This window comes from Lissotriton helveticus, chromosome 9 (assembly GCF_964261635.1).
Source record: "Lissotriton helveticus chromosome 9, aLisHel1.1, whole genome shotgun sequence".
In the NCBI taxonomy this organism is placed as follows: domain Eukaryota; kingdom Metazoa; phylum Chordata; class Amphibia; order Caudata; family Salamandridae; genus Lissotriton; species Lissotriton helveticus.
Window position 1 is genome coordinate 417803066 of NC_136070.1, and position 14980 is coordinate 417818045.

General features: G+C 47.5%; 1 protein-coding gene across 1 annotated transcript in view; it reads left to right on the top strand.

Moving 5' to 3' along the window:
* The window catches only part of PPP2R5C (protein phosphatase 2 regulatory subunit B'gamma), a 1473822-nt gene that overhangs the window by 24602 nt on the left and 1434240 nt on the right, over positions 1-14980 (top strand). The gene's annotated exons all lie outside the window — the stretch shown is intronic.

Consider the following 14980-nt stretch of genomic DNA (forward strand, 5'->3'; position numbering starts at 1 on the left):
TGCTGCTCACCGCGTTGTTTGGCTACTAGCCCGCTGGCTTGTGGCCTTCTGAACGACGCCCGACGACATCACTGCTGCTAGTCTGGTTGCTCCAGACTGGCCCTTGCTCCCTTCCAGAAGAGGAGCACTCCGGACCCTCCTGGTCCACTGAAGACGCCATTTTGAGTCCACCGCGTGGGCTTGAATTAGCCAAGGCTTGTTGCCCAATCCTGGGTAACTTCGACGCCGACAGCTTCATCCATCGTGGGACAGCTCGCCTCTCCATCCTGGTCGCCGACAACGCCTCCTGGTCCGTGAGATCTGCAGAGCCAGCGTCGCCCACTCACCTAGTCGAGGTGACTTCGCCCGGTGCCATCCTGGTGCCCACTTAATCACTGGCTAGTGATTCAAGAACTTGGTCCCCTCTGCTTTCAGGTTTTCTTCTTCCTTGATCCAGGCTTGGATCCATCGAACTTTTCTTCACTGGTCGCCTGCCAGCAACTTCCTTCTTCCAGGCTCCTGGTCCGGCAACGAGATTCCCGACGTCTTTTCAGACCTATGCAGCTGCAGCCCCTGGGCTAGGTAACTTCGGCACTTCGGTGTCCCAGCATAGCCTCACTTTCCTAGGGTCAGGATCCACTGTCGTTTTCTTCCTACCAGGTCGGGTTCGCCCGTTAACACTAACTTTGCCTTTACTAGCTTCCATATACTTTGTCCCGCATCCCGCGTGAGAGTGCACACACTGCACCCGAGTCCCCTAGGTCTCCTAGAAGTAATCTAATGATTCCCTAGTCAAGTCCTAGCGATTCCAAAGCCTATTAGTACTGTACTTACCTGCTAGTAATTTCGCATTCCACTTTTAAAGTATATGGTTTTTCGTGCCCCTCGGGCATTTGTGTATAACGTGCTAACTTAAGTATTTTCGTAAGAGTTTTGTTGTGTGCCTAGCACCCTGTCCTCATAAAGAGTACAGGGTTGTTGTGATTCTAATAAATACACTGTTTATTTTCATAACACTTGTGTGGTGTCCTTTCACTGGGTGTTCAAGGGGTAATGTGATGGTAAAACAGCTGGCTTAACACGCCCTCTAGAGTCTTAGCCTTAGACTGCTCGTATCCATGCTACTAGGATAGCTGGTCTATAAGGTTGACTTACAACCAATCATCAATAAGGGTTGTTTGGACTGATATATAGTGATCACTAGAATAGTGAACACTGCACATCAGGCCAACTTCTCACATTGGTGAGCAGCGGTTGGGATTTGAGCTTGCTGTTGTTTTACCACACATGCCCTAAGAATATCTTGTGAAAGATCACATAAGTACTAAAGGTACATATAACTTAGCTTAGAATACTCTGAGTTCTACTGAACCAGCTGTTGTAGCTCTTAGGGCCTAGCACACCCTAAACTACAACTCTAGCAAGGGATCAGTAGGCAAACATATAGTGTAGGTAAGTGCACCACTTACACCTCACTAGAAAAGCATGTCTACCCAGGGAGAATCTACTGAGACTCCCCTGGTCAGTGTTGACCCTCCACAGGTCACTTCAAGATATGCAGCTCTCAGTTTCCAGGAGATGAGACAAATCTGTGTCTCCAGAAAACTGAAGCAGGGGTCTAACCCCACCATTCCCTTTTTAATAGGTCTCTTAGAGACTTATGATGCGAGAAAGCTTTCTCAGCTAGATGGGAATATGCCAGCCTTAGAGGGTACCTCTGGGGATCCAGACCTCCCCAACATTGCCAATGCAGTTGAGGAGGAGGAGGATCAGGAGGAACTCTCTGGGGATGAGGTAGACAAAGGTCTTGAGGTAGTCAGAAGGCTAACCAGGACCAACTTAGACTTACTTGGGCTAGGATCTGGGGGACCCCCAGTACTAACCCGAAGTGGGCCTAACCTTGGAGTTAGGAGAGATAGATCTCTTTCTAGGGACTCCAATAGATCTCTGCACTCTAATGCCTCTTCTCAGGGGAGAAGGAATCCTCCACAGAGGAGATTTACTTCCCCTCAGAGAAGGGAGCATGAAGCTAGGATGAGACAAGCTGAACTAAGGATTGAAAGGGAAGAAATTGCCCTGGCCAAAGAGAAGCTTGCCCTGGCAAGAGAGCAGCAGATGAGTGGGTTAGCTCCCACTGGTGGCAGCAATCTCCCAAGAGATAGAGAGAAGGGTTTAGATACTAAACACCTGACTAAAATAGTGCCCCCTTTAAGCAAGGGGATGATATCCAGAAATGGATGGCTGCTCTGGAGAGGGCCTGCACTGTGCAGTGCATTCCCCAGAGTCAGTGGGCAGCTATACTGTGGCTCTCCTTTGATGGTAAAGGTAGAGATAAGCTCCTCACTACAAGAGTAGAGGATGCTAACAATTACCAGGTCCTGAAGAATACACTGGTTGATGGGTTTGGTTTAACCACTGAGCAGTACAGGTTGCTGTTCAGAGATACCCAGAAAACTCAGTCTCAGGACTGGTCTGACTTTGTGGATTGTGCCACTAAGGCTTTGGAGGGCTGGTTGCTGGGTAGCAAGGTTACAGATTACACAGGATTGTATAATCTAATGATGAGAGAAAAAATTTTAAACAATTGTCAGAACCAGTTGTTGCACCAGCACCTTGTTGATTCAGATCTGACCTCTCCCCAAGAATTGGGAAAGAAGGCAGACAAATGGGTCAGGACAAGGATCAAGCAGAACCAGAACCAGAACCAGGGTGGTCAGAAGAAAGCAGACCAGAAGGGTAATGTTAAGAATGAGCAAAATGACCAGAAGTCTTCACCAGGTCCCCAACAAACCAAAGAGGGTGGGGGTCAGGCTTCCCAGAAGAAGAAGACTCAAGAAGGCCAGTCGAAAAGGTGGTGCCAGTACTGTAAAAGTAAATCTCACTGGTTTAGTGAGTGCACCAAAAGAGGAGGACAAACTCCTGCCACTACAGCCCCTAAGGCAACTGCACCCCCTAGTACAGTCAGTAGTGGTAGTGTACCTCCCAAGGCATTAGTTGGGTTAACCTTGGGTACTGAGGGGTCTGACAACTTAGTTGGCACACTCACTCAGGCTGTCCTTGTCTGTACAGGGGATATGGATATGTCCCCTGAAATAAGTCCCAATACATTGGGCAAATACAGGCAGACACCTTTGATAAATGGCAAAATGGCTCAGGCCTATAGGGACACTTGTGCCAGTGTCACCATGGTGACACCTAACTTTGTGGACCCTGGACAGATCATGCCAGGTACTGATTTCCTGGTGACCAATGCCAGCAATGTCACTACTAGTCATAGTGTGGCAATTGTGGCTTTCTCCTGGGGTGGAGTGAAGGGACAAAAGAAAGTTGTAGTCAGTTCAGACCTCCCAGTTGATTGTTTGTTGGGCAATGATTTGGAGTCATCACAATGGTCAGAAGTGGAGCAGAGGACTCACATGGAGATGTTAGGCTTGCCAGCACGTGTGCTTGCTGTGACTAGGTCACAGGCCAGAAAATGCCCCACTGAACGGGTGCTGGATCCTGAAATTATGGACCAGACACCTTCCAAGAAGAAGAGCAGTAAGGGTAAGGCTTTGCCTTCCCCCTTGCCCCAGGTTGAGGATCAAGTCTCTGAGGAGGCTGATCTGGAAGAGCTGAGGGAAACTGAGCCTAAAGAGCTTGAACTTGATCAAGTTGAGTTTCTGGGCTCAGGGGGACCCTCCAGAGCAGACCTGGGGAAGGAACAGTTGAGCTGCCCTTCCCTTGAACCCCTCAGACAGCAGGCTGCTGCTGAGGCTGCAGGGAATGCCACAGGTACCCACAGGGTATACTGGGAAGATGGACTCCTGTACTCTGAGTCAAGAGACCCCAGGCCTGGTGCAACCAGGAGGCTGGTCATTCCCTTGTCTCTGAGAGGTTTCCTTCTCACCTTGGCCCATGAGATTCCCCTTGCAGGTCACTTAGGTCAGACAAAGACTTGGGACAGGCTTGTCTCACACTTTCACTGGCCCCATATGAATGAGAATACCAAGGAGTTTTGTCGCTCCTGCGTCACTTGCCAAGCCAGTGGTAAGTCAGGTGGCACAACAAAGGCCCCCCTCATACCACTACCTGTGGTGGGGGTTCCCTTTGAAAGAGTGGGGATTGACATTGTTGGTCCAATGGAACCCCAGACAGCATCAGGGCACAAGTTTATACTGGTGGTAGTGGATCATGCCACCAGGTATCCTGAAGCTATTCCACTTAGGACCACTACAGCACCTGTAGTGGCAAGGGCCCTAGTTGGAGTGTTCTCCAGAGTGGGCTTCCCTAAGGAGGTTGTTTCTGACAGAGGTACAAACTTCATGTCAGGATATCTGACTGCAATGTGGAAGGAGTGTGGTGTGAACTACAAGTTCACCACACCCTACCACCCACAATGCAATGGGCTTGTTGAGAGATTCAACAGGACCCTCAAAGGGATGATTCATGGGCTACCTGAAACTCTTAGGAGAAGATGGGATGTCCTGATCCCCTGCCTCTTGTTTGCTTACAGAGAGGTCCCACAGAAGGGGGTTGGCTACAGCCCTTTTGAGCTTCTGTATGGGCATCCTGTAAGAGGACCCCTGTGTTTGGTGAAGGAAGGATGGGAGAGACCTCTCAAAAAGCCTGCAACCAACATAGTGGACTATGTACTTGGTCTCCGCTCCAGGATGGCTGAGTATATGGAAAAGGCATCTAAAAACCTTGAGGCCAGCCAAGAACTTCAAAAAGCTTGGCATGACCAAAAGGCTGTTCTGACTGTGTACCAGCCAGGACAGAAGGTGTGGGTGCTGGAGCCAGTGGCCCCAGCAGCTCTGAAAGACAAATGGTCTGGGCCCCACACCATCATTGAGCAAAAGGGAGAGGTTACCTACTTGGTGGACCTTGGAACTCCCAGGAGCCCTCTCAGAGTGCTCCATGTTAACAGGCTCAAGGCATATGTTGACAGGAAGGACATGAGCTTGCTCATGGCCACAGATGAGGGACAGGAGGAAGAGAGTGACCCTCTCCCAGACCTGCTCACTCAGAATCCTGATGATGGATCAGTTGATGGTGTTGTCTTTTGTGGCAGCCTCACTGAACATCAGCAACAGGATTGCAGGCAAGTCTTGCAATCCTTCAGACATATGTTCTCTCTGACACCCAGCCAAACTGATTGGTGTACCCATGATGTTGACACTGGAGACAGTCTGCCTGTCAAGAGTAAAATCTACAGACAGCCTGATCATGTTAGAGACTGCATCAAAACTGAAGTGCAGAAAATGTTGGAGCTGGGAGTCATTGAGCCCTCAGATAGCCCTTGGGCTAGCCCAGTAGTTCTAGTGCCAAAGCCTCACACCCAGGGTGGTAAGAAAGAGATGAGGTTTTGCGTAGACTACAGAGGCCTCAATGCAGTCACTAAGACTGATGCCCACCCAATACCAAGAGCAGATGAACTTATAGATAAATTGGCTTCTGCCAACTTCTTAAGTACATTTGATTTGACAGCTGGGTATTGGCAAATCAGGTTAGCTGAGGAGGCCAAACCCAAGACAGCATTTTCTACCCCTGGAGGGCATTATCAATTTGTGGTAATGCCCTTTGGACTGAAAAATGCACCTGCCACCTTCCAAAGGTTGGTGAATCAAGTCCTCACTGGGCTGGATGACTTCTATGCAGCATATCTAGACGATATTGCTGTCTTTAGCTCCACCTGGGAGGATCACCTGGTCCACCTGAGGAAAGTGTTAGAGGCCCTGCAAAAGGCAGGCCTCACTATCAAGGCCACAAAGTGCCAGATAGGGCAGACACAGGTTGTATACCTGGGCCACCTTGTAGGTGGAGGCCAGGTTCAGCCACTGGAGAGTAAGATACAGGCCATCAAGGACTGGACTCCTCCAATCACCCAGACTCAGGTTCGAGCTTTCTTGGGCCTGACTGGGTACTATAGGAAGTTTGTCAGAAATTATGGGTCCATAGTGACCCCTCTTAATGACCTGACAAGCAAAAAGATGCCAAAGAAAGTTCAGTGGACAGCAAGCTGTCAGAAAGCATTCAATGACCTAAAGCAGGCCATGTGCACAGCACCTATCCTAAAGAGTCCAGATTACTCCAAGCCATTCATTGTCCAAACAGATGCTTCTGAGTTGGGTGTGGGGGCTGTTCTGTCTCAACTGAATTTTGATAATAATGATCAGCCTATTGCTTTCATTAGTAGGAGGTTGACACCCAGAGAGAAAAATTGGTCAGCTATTGAGAGGGAGGCCTTTGCTGTGGTCTGGGCCCTGAAGAAGCTGAGGGCCTACTTGTTTGGCACTCACTTCACCATTCAGACAGACCATAAGCCCCTCTTGTGGCTAAATCAGATGAAGGGTGAAAACCCCAAACTGCTTAGGTGGTCCATTTCCCTACAGGGGATGGATTTTACAGTGGAGCATAGACCTGGTACTGATCACAGCAATGCTGATGGGCTCTCCAGGTATTTCCACTTAGAGCAAGAAGACTCACCTGGTCAAGGTTAGTTTATTGTCCCAAAGTTTGGGGGGGGTCATGTAGGAGAGTAGGGTCTGCAATCCTATGATCACCCAGATTTTTGCTTTTTGCTGCACTGGTTTACGACTTTCCCTGGCTGTGGGCCTGCTAATCAGACCCACAGCCTAGCTGTTCTCTCTATCCAAATTGTACTCAAGTACTGAATTGGCACTGGGCCCTCTCCAAGTCCCCGTACCCAGGGCTGAGGTGTACCCAGAAGTCTCCCAGGGGCTGAAGCAAGTATTATGCCACCCCTGGGCTGACTAACTAAACTGACACAACTGGCTGCACGACAGCTGGGGCAAGGTGGTGTACTCACCCTTTGCTTTAGATATAGTATACCTATATCTAACCCTAAAATGGACACACAGATCTCCTATCAGTCACTCCTATGGCAGGCCTTAACAATCCTGAAGGCAGAGTGCTTGGAATCGTGTGAGATGGTGCTCTGGCATGAGCTGAGCCTGTCTGCGGCTTTCGGGATCCATCCCTTAGCCGTTTCCATGATATCGCATACCATATACTCTTAAGTGCATTATAATCCTCGCAGTTATATGCCAACTCTGGTATCGCTTTATCAAAACATGTCGAGTAAGGTGTCATACGAATTGGAATACTAACCCCTCGCCAATTCTGGCGACGGGGTTAGCATTCCACCCTTCTAGAGGGACACGACATGTATGTAACCCCTAACCCCGGTTAAAGTCAAACAGAGCCTCAGCTCCACAAAATGGATGCTGCCACCGAGACACAAGTCTGCCCTCCTGCTGCTGGGAGTCCTCCCAGAGCAGGAGATAAGGACAAAGGGTTTCCTGCCAGGGGCGGTGCCAGCACCGTCCCAGACAGGGTTTTGTGTATTGTAGGTAGGCAGGGCTTTAGAGGAAGGTGACTGCACGTGGCACCCCGGTGCTCACTGTGCATAGGCTGGCTGGAACCAGTTCCAGGGTCACTCCAGACCCTGTGCTGGGGAAAAGCCCGCCAAGGAAGTGGGTGTAACCACCCCCCTCCTAGTCCCACCCCTAGGGCAGGACTTAGTCGCGTGCCAGCCCCTTTTTACAGGATAAAGGTAGGAACTGGCCCCCTTCCAAATCAGATCATCTTTGAATCCTGAAACTACTTTCCACGAAAGGAACTCAAGACTTCTTCCTAAGATTTCTCCCTTGTGACTAAGGAGTAGTCACCCTGCATCCGCAGGCACCATCTTAAGAACACTGCGGTCTGCTGCAAGTCTCTCCTCCGGATCAAGACTGCCCAGCTCGACGAGAACCGGCTTCCCTGGCACCTCTGACCTCTACCTACATCATCAGTCACGCTGAGATTCGTGGGTGTGACGAGACCTCGAGGGACCGGCCATCTTCAAGACTGCACGACTTCTGCACAGCAAGCCCGCCGAGTAATTTCCTGGTGAGTGCTTTGGGGTCCGAGAAGCCCCGACCCTGAGCAGCTCCAGCACCGAAGAGTAGCCCCCCAGCATCTCCACGATCGGCGTGGGGCCCTTCTGCTTTTTGCTGCTCACCGCGTTGTTTGGCTACTAGCCCGCTGGCTTGTGGCCTTCTGAACGACGCCCGACGACATCACTGCTGCTAGTCTGGTTGCTCCAGACTGGCCCTTGCTCCCTTCCAGAAGAGGAGCACTCCGGACCCTCCTGGTCCACTGAAGACGCCATTTTGAGTCCACCGCGTGGGCTTGAATTAGCCAAGGCTTGTTGCCCAATCCTGGGTAGCTTCGACGCCGACAGCTTCATCCATCGTGGGACAGCTCGCCTCTCCATCCTGGTCGCCGACAACGCCTCCTGGTCCGTGAGATCTGCAGAGCCAGCGTCGCCCACTCACCTAGTCGAGGTGACTTCGCCCGGTGCCATCCTGGTGCCCACTTAATCACTGGCTAGTGATTCAAGAACTTGGTCCCCTCTGCTTTCAGGTTTTCTTCTTCCTTGATCCAGGCTTGGATCCATCGAACTTTTCTTCACTGGTCGCCTGCCAGCAACTTCCTTCTTCCAGGCTCCTGGTCCGGCAACGAGATTCCCGACGTCTTTTCAGACCTATGCAGCTGCAGCCCCTGGGCTAGGTAACTTCGGCACTTCGGTGTCCCAGCATAGCCTCACTTTCCTAGGGTCAGGATCCACTGTCGTTTTCTTCCTACCAGGTCGGGTTCGCCCGTGAACACTAACTTTGCCTTTACTAGCTTCCATAGACTTTGTCCCGCATCCCGCGTGAGAGTGCACACACTGCACCCGAGTCCCCTAGGTCTCCTAGAAGTAATCTAACGATTCCCTAGTCAAGTCCTAGCGATTCCAAAGCCTATTAGTACTGTACTTACCTGCTAGTAATTTCGCATTCCACTTTTAAAGTATATGGTTTTTCGTGCCCCTCGGGCATTTGTGTATAACGTGCTAACTTAAGTATTTTCGTAAGAGTTTTGTTGTGTGCCTAGCACCCTGTCCTCATAAAGAGTACAGGGTTGTTGTGATTCTAATAAATACACTGTTTATTTTCATAACACTTGTGTGGTGTCCTTTCACTGGGTGTTCAAGGGGTAATGTGATGGTAAAACAGCTGGCTTAACACGCCCTCTAGAGTCTTAGCCTTAGACTGCTCGTATCCATGCTACTAGGATAGCTGGTCTATAAGGTTGACTTACAACCAATCATCAATAAGGGTTGTTTGGACTGATATATAGTGATCACTAGAATAGTGAACACTGCACATCAGGCCAACTTCTCACAATCATCCATTCTAAACTACAATGTTCTTAAAAGAAGCCGACAATGTAACCATTAAAATACATGTACCAGATAAAATGAACTAAATAGTTAATAGAAACGCAGATTCCAACAACGGTAATTTCTTTTCATGTTAAACTCGCTCTTTTCGCACTGAAAGTGGTGGAGGGCAGCCTCCCTGTGAAAACACTACCATCTCCCTCCGTGAATACATTTATCTCCAGCAACACAAACAGTGTAATCTTTAAAAGACACACTATTCACTGAAGTAGGGAGACCACCCCCAACTCAGCTAACGCCACGGACCCCTTTCACACCCTGGGAGACAAATAAATGAAAGAGCTCAACCTAAACTTTTGAAATGTGGCTTTTAAAGAATAATTTGTTGGGGAACAGTTTGTATTTAACAGTTAATTTTCAAAAAATGAAATTTGATCAATTGAGGAAATTTTAAATCTGGTTAAAATACAATCTTGTTAAATGACTTGTTTCTGCTCTGTTCTGGTGTCTTTATGATGCTTTTGTGGCTGATTTATAATGAAAGCCCCCAAACAGCTTTAAAACCAGTGAAATCTCTGCCAATAGCTCAAACTCTAGCAAATGCAAGACCTACTGCATTACAAATGCTTGTTGAGCTCTGAGATGGAGGCGGCAGCAGCCATAGGAAGGCAGGGACCGTGACACCAGGTGATGTGTTTCAAAGCAGGAGGGAGGAGGAGGCCACTGCATCCAAAACAGACCTCGGTCTTTGAATGCACAGCAAATGTGGCAAAATAAGAGCTAGATTTACAGCCCTGTTGACAACAGAGCTCTGTAAACCAAGAGCACTGGTCTCCAGTGCTCCATCTTAAAGAAAGAAATAGTGCTCACAAGCTCTGGGAAACAACACATGTAACGGGCAGTCCTTGAAAGTGGGCGGAGCTTTAAAAGCCCATATTATGAATACAGCATGTCTCGCAGAGACAGCGCAAGCACCACCTAGGCGAGACCTAAAATATTTAGGAACTGTTATTCTGAGTCCAGTTGGAGGGAGTGGGCGGGGGTGAGGTGTCAGTAAACACGTGTTTGAGATCAAATGTGTGGCTAAAAAGAACAAAGCATTGTGGACTATTTTATTGGTCTTTCACCTTCAAGTATTTGCATATGAAAAAAATACACACACCTTAAATGAAAAATAAATGCAAGTTAAACTAACAAGTAATAGATGGACTGTCTTACATTTTGAAACCTCTATTCGTTAATGCGCTCACTGCAGATATCTGTGTGTGTAAAGAGAGCCGCAGGACCGAGTACTGGCGATTCAGTGGGAAACAGTGACTTGTGTGTGTTTTAGTCTAAAGGCGGTACCAGCACTGTGAATATTTATGCCATTATTTTAACCATACATTGCACTCAGTATAAGATAGGCTGCCACAAAGTGCATAAAAATATTTAAGACACAATGCTTCCATGATATACATCTTCGTAATATGCAGATTGTGCCTATTGTAAACATTTTTTATAACTGTCCATTAAAAGTACGCACTCATCAGGTCACCCTACAATACAGCTCAAAAAGAATATGCTTCAAGTGACTCCATCACTTAAAGACAGTACCGATTTCCGCGCAGCCTTTACATTAGCAGGTGATCCTAATGCGTACATTTACGTTTCGCTCAAGCAGCAGGGACCCTGGCAAGAAGGCTTGTTTTTAGGATGAGGCTAGCGCAGCGCGGCACTGCGAGACATGCTGTATTTTGTATGTGTGGTTGAAGAACCTCACATTTTTTCTATTGGCTTCTATTAGTGCCCTTCTTAAATGTCTGCTTTTGTTTGGTGGATATGGCAAATTAGTCCCGCCTTTCGGTGTTTTGGACCCTTCTGACTGCCCATGTTACATGTGCTAGCAGGCCCGGTTCTAGCGGGTGGGCCGGGTGGGCCAGGCCCACCCAAACACGAGCCTGGCCCACCCAAACAGGATGACTGCCTTGGCCCTCGCAGTGAGGGCTTGAAGGCAAGGGCGCAGCGCCTTTGAGATCAAAGTGCTTCAACCTTCCCCCGTCGCGTGTGTCAGCCCGGCCGAGGGGCTCACACACACAGACCGTTTTAGAGATAATGGCAGCCGCACCCGAGTACTTCACAGGTCTTTAAAGACCATTAGCATGTAAACGAGGCTTTGTTTATTTTTTCACCCCTTCATGTCTGCATGTTGAAAGGTGACAAATCCTTTGACAACGGTAACCTTTGCTAACCTTTGCCTACTGCCCTGCTGCATTGATATTTATTTTTCTATGCAGTACAGGAGAAAAGAAGCTTGTTTATTTCTATTCACCTTTCCTGACCCCTGCAGTGGCTGTGACACCAAGTTTGACTAATGGAGTAGGCAAGAGAATGTGTTACAACATTTTTTTCTTTTTAAAATCTGCACAATGAAAAAGTGCTAGCTCTGTATTGTGCACTGATACTCTAACTTCAAAGCCGGACCAGTGTCGGTTGGTGCTGCCATGACACTTGTAGACTGTCGCTGGGAATCTAACACTAAAAGCTTGAGAATGGGGGTTTGGGGATTGTACTTCTACAAATTAACATTTGTTCATATATATTGGTGCGTAAACTAAGAAGAAGGTCAGTATGATGAACACAGGGACTGTGGTTCCCCGTCTTTCCACTCAAAACGAATCTCGACAGAATCATTTAGGCAATTTGAGATTTCTAAATTCTTTAAATTTGCGCTGGATTTATTCACTTTATAGGTGTACATTGGAAATCTAAAGCTGTCCCATTTTCAAAAGATCAGTATTCTGACTGGTAACATCATTTTTTGGTAATTGTAATGCCTTATCTGCGCCTAAGCACTTGTTTGTGGAAGGATTAGCCATCACCCTGGCATTACCCATTGGAGCAAAGAAAGGCAGCTCTCACTTGCACTGTCACAACCTCTAACTTTTACTTCCTTCGTTTCTGTTTGTATTGTTTTGATCACGTGCTAAGCGTGTAAAAACACTGAGCTAACACACTGACCCTCTCTCTAAGTCGAAAGAAGCACTAACCTAGTTATGCTGCTGTACTTTATCATGCAAGGCAAGCAAGGAAAGAAACTAAATATTTTGGTGCCTTAGCAAATAATAGTTTGCCAATTATTGCTAAGGGTGTTTCTGTCTTGGGCAATATTTTTGATATTCTTAAAATGAATTTACTATGTAAATGAAGGATCTCTTTTGGTTGGGTATCAGAAGTATTGTCCCTGCCTACCACAAATAGTGCATATGCTAATTTTACTGTACTTGTTTGGTTGTTAAATGTTGTTGAAAGTATTACCTCTTAACCTTTTGTGTGTGTGTTTCTTTTAAACAGTTTTTATCATCATCGTGGCCAACGCATGACAACATTAATAATACAGAATGCCTAGATAACGCTGGTGATTAATGATCCTGCTGGAGAGCAATCATTTGTCTGTTAGTAGTTTTTTAATTTTGATGAACTGTATTTTATGTGGATAGCTCCAGGGCTTTAAGTGGGATGAATAAACTGGGGGGTCTCTCAAAGTGGCGTGGCCAATGTAACTGAGGACGTGGCTTAAAAACAGTACGTTATAAATCTGTGTTTAGCAGTGTGCGGCCCGACTTGCATTTTGCTGTCTGTCATTGCATCCAGGTATATGATACAACAAGTAACATCATACCTACAAGTCAGAACTATTGGCTTTGTCAATGGTTGTTAGTTGCATAAGATAAAAACAGCAACTATGGCTTGTATATAATATTGCAAAAGCTTCCACTTAAAGCACCGGTGACATCACAACAATGTTGCTGCTCCTGAGTTTCAAAAAGAGAAGGGAAATCCAGAGAGAAAATGACTTTCTTTAAAGGATTTCCCTTCCCCCTTCAACCCTCACCTGGCATGACTTCATGATGTAACTTTCCACTTGTGAGTAGTGTGAACAGGGTACACCAATGTGCCTGCTGTCTCGAAACGGGTCTGTATCGGGCTCCGTTTTGTGCCCTGGTACTTTTGTCCTGAATGCAGTGACAGCAGACTGGAAAAAAACGGACTTCCTGTGACCAGCGCACAAAATGAGCCCGATAGAGACCCGTTTTGAGACCCCTTAAAAAAACTGCCGGTGCTCAGACCGAGTGAGACCCGGCCCACTTAAAGCGCTGGATAGCTCAGTGGGTTACTGCCTTTGTCACATAGATCTTTGTGTTACTTGCAGTTTAGAAGTTACAATCCTAACATAGGACAGTAACCAATGAACTGTCATCAAAGAGCTGCATACAAACATGAATGGTAAAGTTAGAACGTCGCTTTTTTTGTTTTGTGATATAGTTAGAACTTACCCAGTCTTCCATTATTCTAATGTTGCTAAAATGAGTATGTTTGGGCAGATATACATTTTTATCAGTAAAGCTGACCCCCATGGAATACTCTTTAAATCCTAAGGTTCTGTTTCTCCAGGCCAAATCCTTTTAAAATAGCCTGCCCACCAGTATGGATTACATGTGATTCATACTCCTTGTAATCCTCATGGCTTATATGACATTCCCTATAGACTGATTTAAATACTTGTATGATTCATTGTCTCTGTATAATGTGTGCGTTGTGTAAAGTACTGACACACACTACACTGATATGAGTAGCGCTATACAACAAATGGAATCCATATGAGAGAGGGGCTACGTAAAGATAAGGGGCACTGTTGGAGGGTGGAAGTGAGGGAATCCGAGGAGGAGGTCGTGGGCAGGGCTACATAGAGAGATGAGGGGCACTGGTGGAGGGTGGCAGTGAGGGAATCCGAGGAGGAGATTGTGGGAGGGACAATGGAGCGATGAGGGGCACTGGTGGAGGGTGGTAGTGAGGGAATCCGAGAAAGAGGTCACGCCGTGGAGGGGGGAGTTAGGGAGAGATATGGGGCACTGGTGGAGGGTGGCAGTGAGGGAATCCGAGGAGGAGGTCAATAGGGGGAGGGGCTATGGGGAGATGAGGGGCACTTGTGGCGTGTGGGTTTGAGGGAATCCGAGGAGGAGGTCAATAGAGGGGGCCGTTGGGAGATGAGGGGCACTGTTGGAAGGTGGGAGTAAAGGTATTTACGGAGGAAGAGGTTACTGATGCAGCGCCAAAATAGACTTTCGCATCAGCGCTGAAGCCGGCCTTTCTGTTTTTGTTTATTTAATTAGCAGTCGGGTCATAAGGGCTACTGTGGAACATACTTTAAAGTGCGTGCTAATTATATTTACTACAATATTCAATGTTTTTACCGGGGAAAAATAAAGTGGAGCCCGATGGTGCCTGATATGGGGCTGGGGCGCAAGGCCATCTGTGAGCTAAGGTGCACTGGAGAGGATCGTGGATAATCAAACCTGTAAGGGAGTGCGCTGCAGAGTCCGTGGTCAGGTGGAGGTAGTAATGAAGAGAGATTCTCCCTGAAGGCTCGCACAGAGGGAGCCCGAGAAGTGTCACTTGCCTGATACTGTCACCTCAGAAACCTCCTCTCCCCATCAAAGGCACATTACATGGAAAAAACACTTTTTGAGAGTGATCACATTTAGAAAGAGATTTGGGAAAGAATGCATTTTACTGGGCCTTGTAAGACTAAGAAGAGATAAAGGAGGGCCCTGAAGCAGGCCTGCCCAGAAATATATGCGAAAAATCGAGCCCCCAGTGGCCCACCCAAATGCACCCTTGGCCCACCCAAAAAAAAAAACCGGGCCTGTGTGCTAGTACTTTTTTTTTTTTTTGTAATACATGTTAGTTTCTGCACACTCTTTTTTCCTTTCCCTCCCCTCGTGTATTAGCACGGTGCCCGCTTCA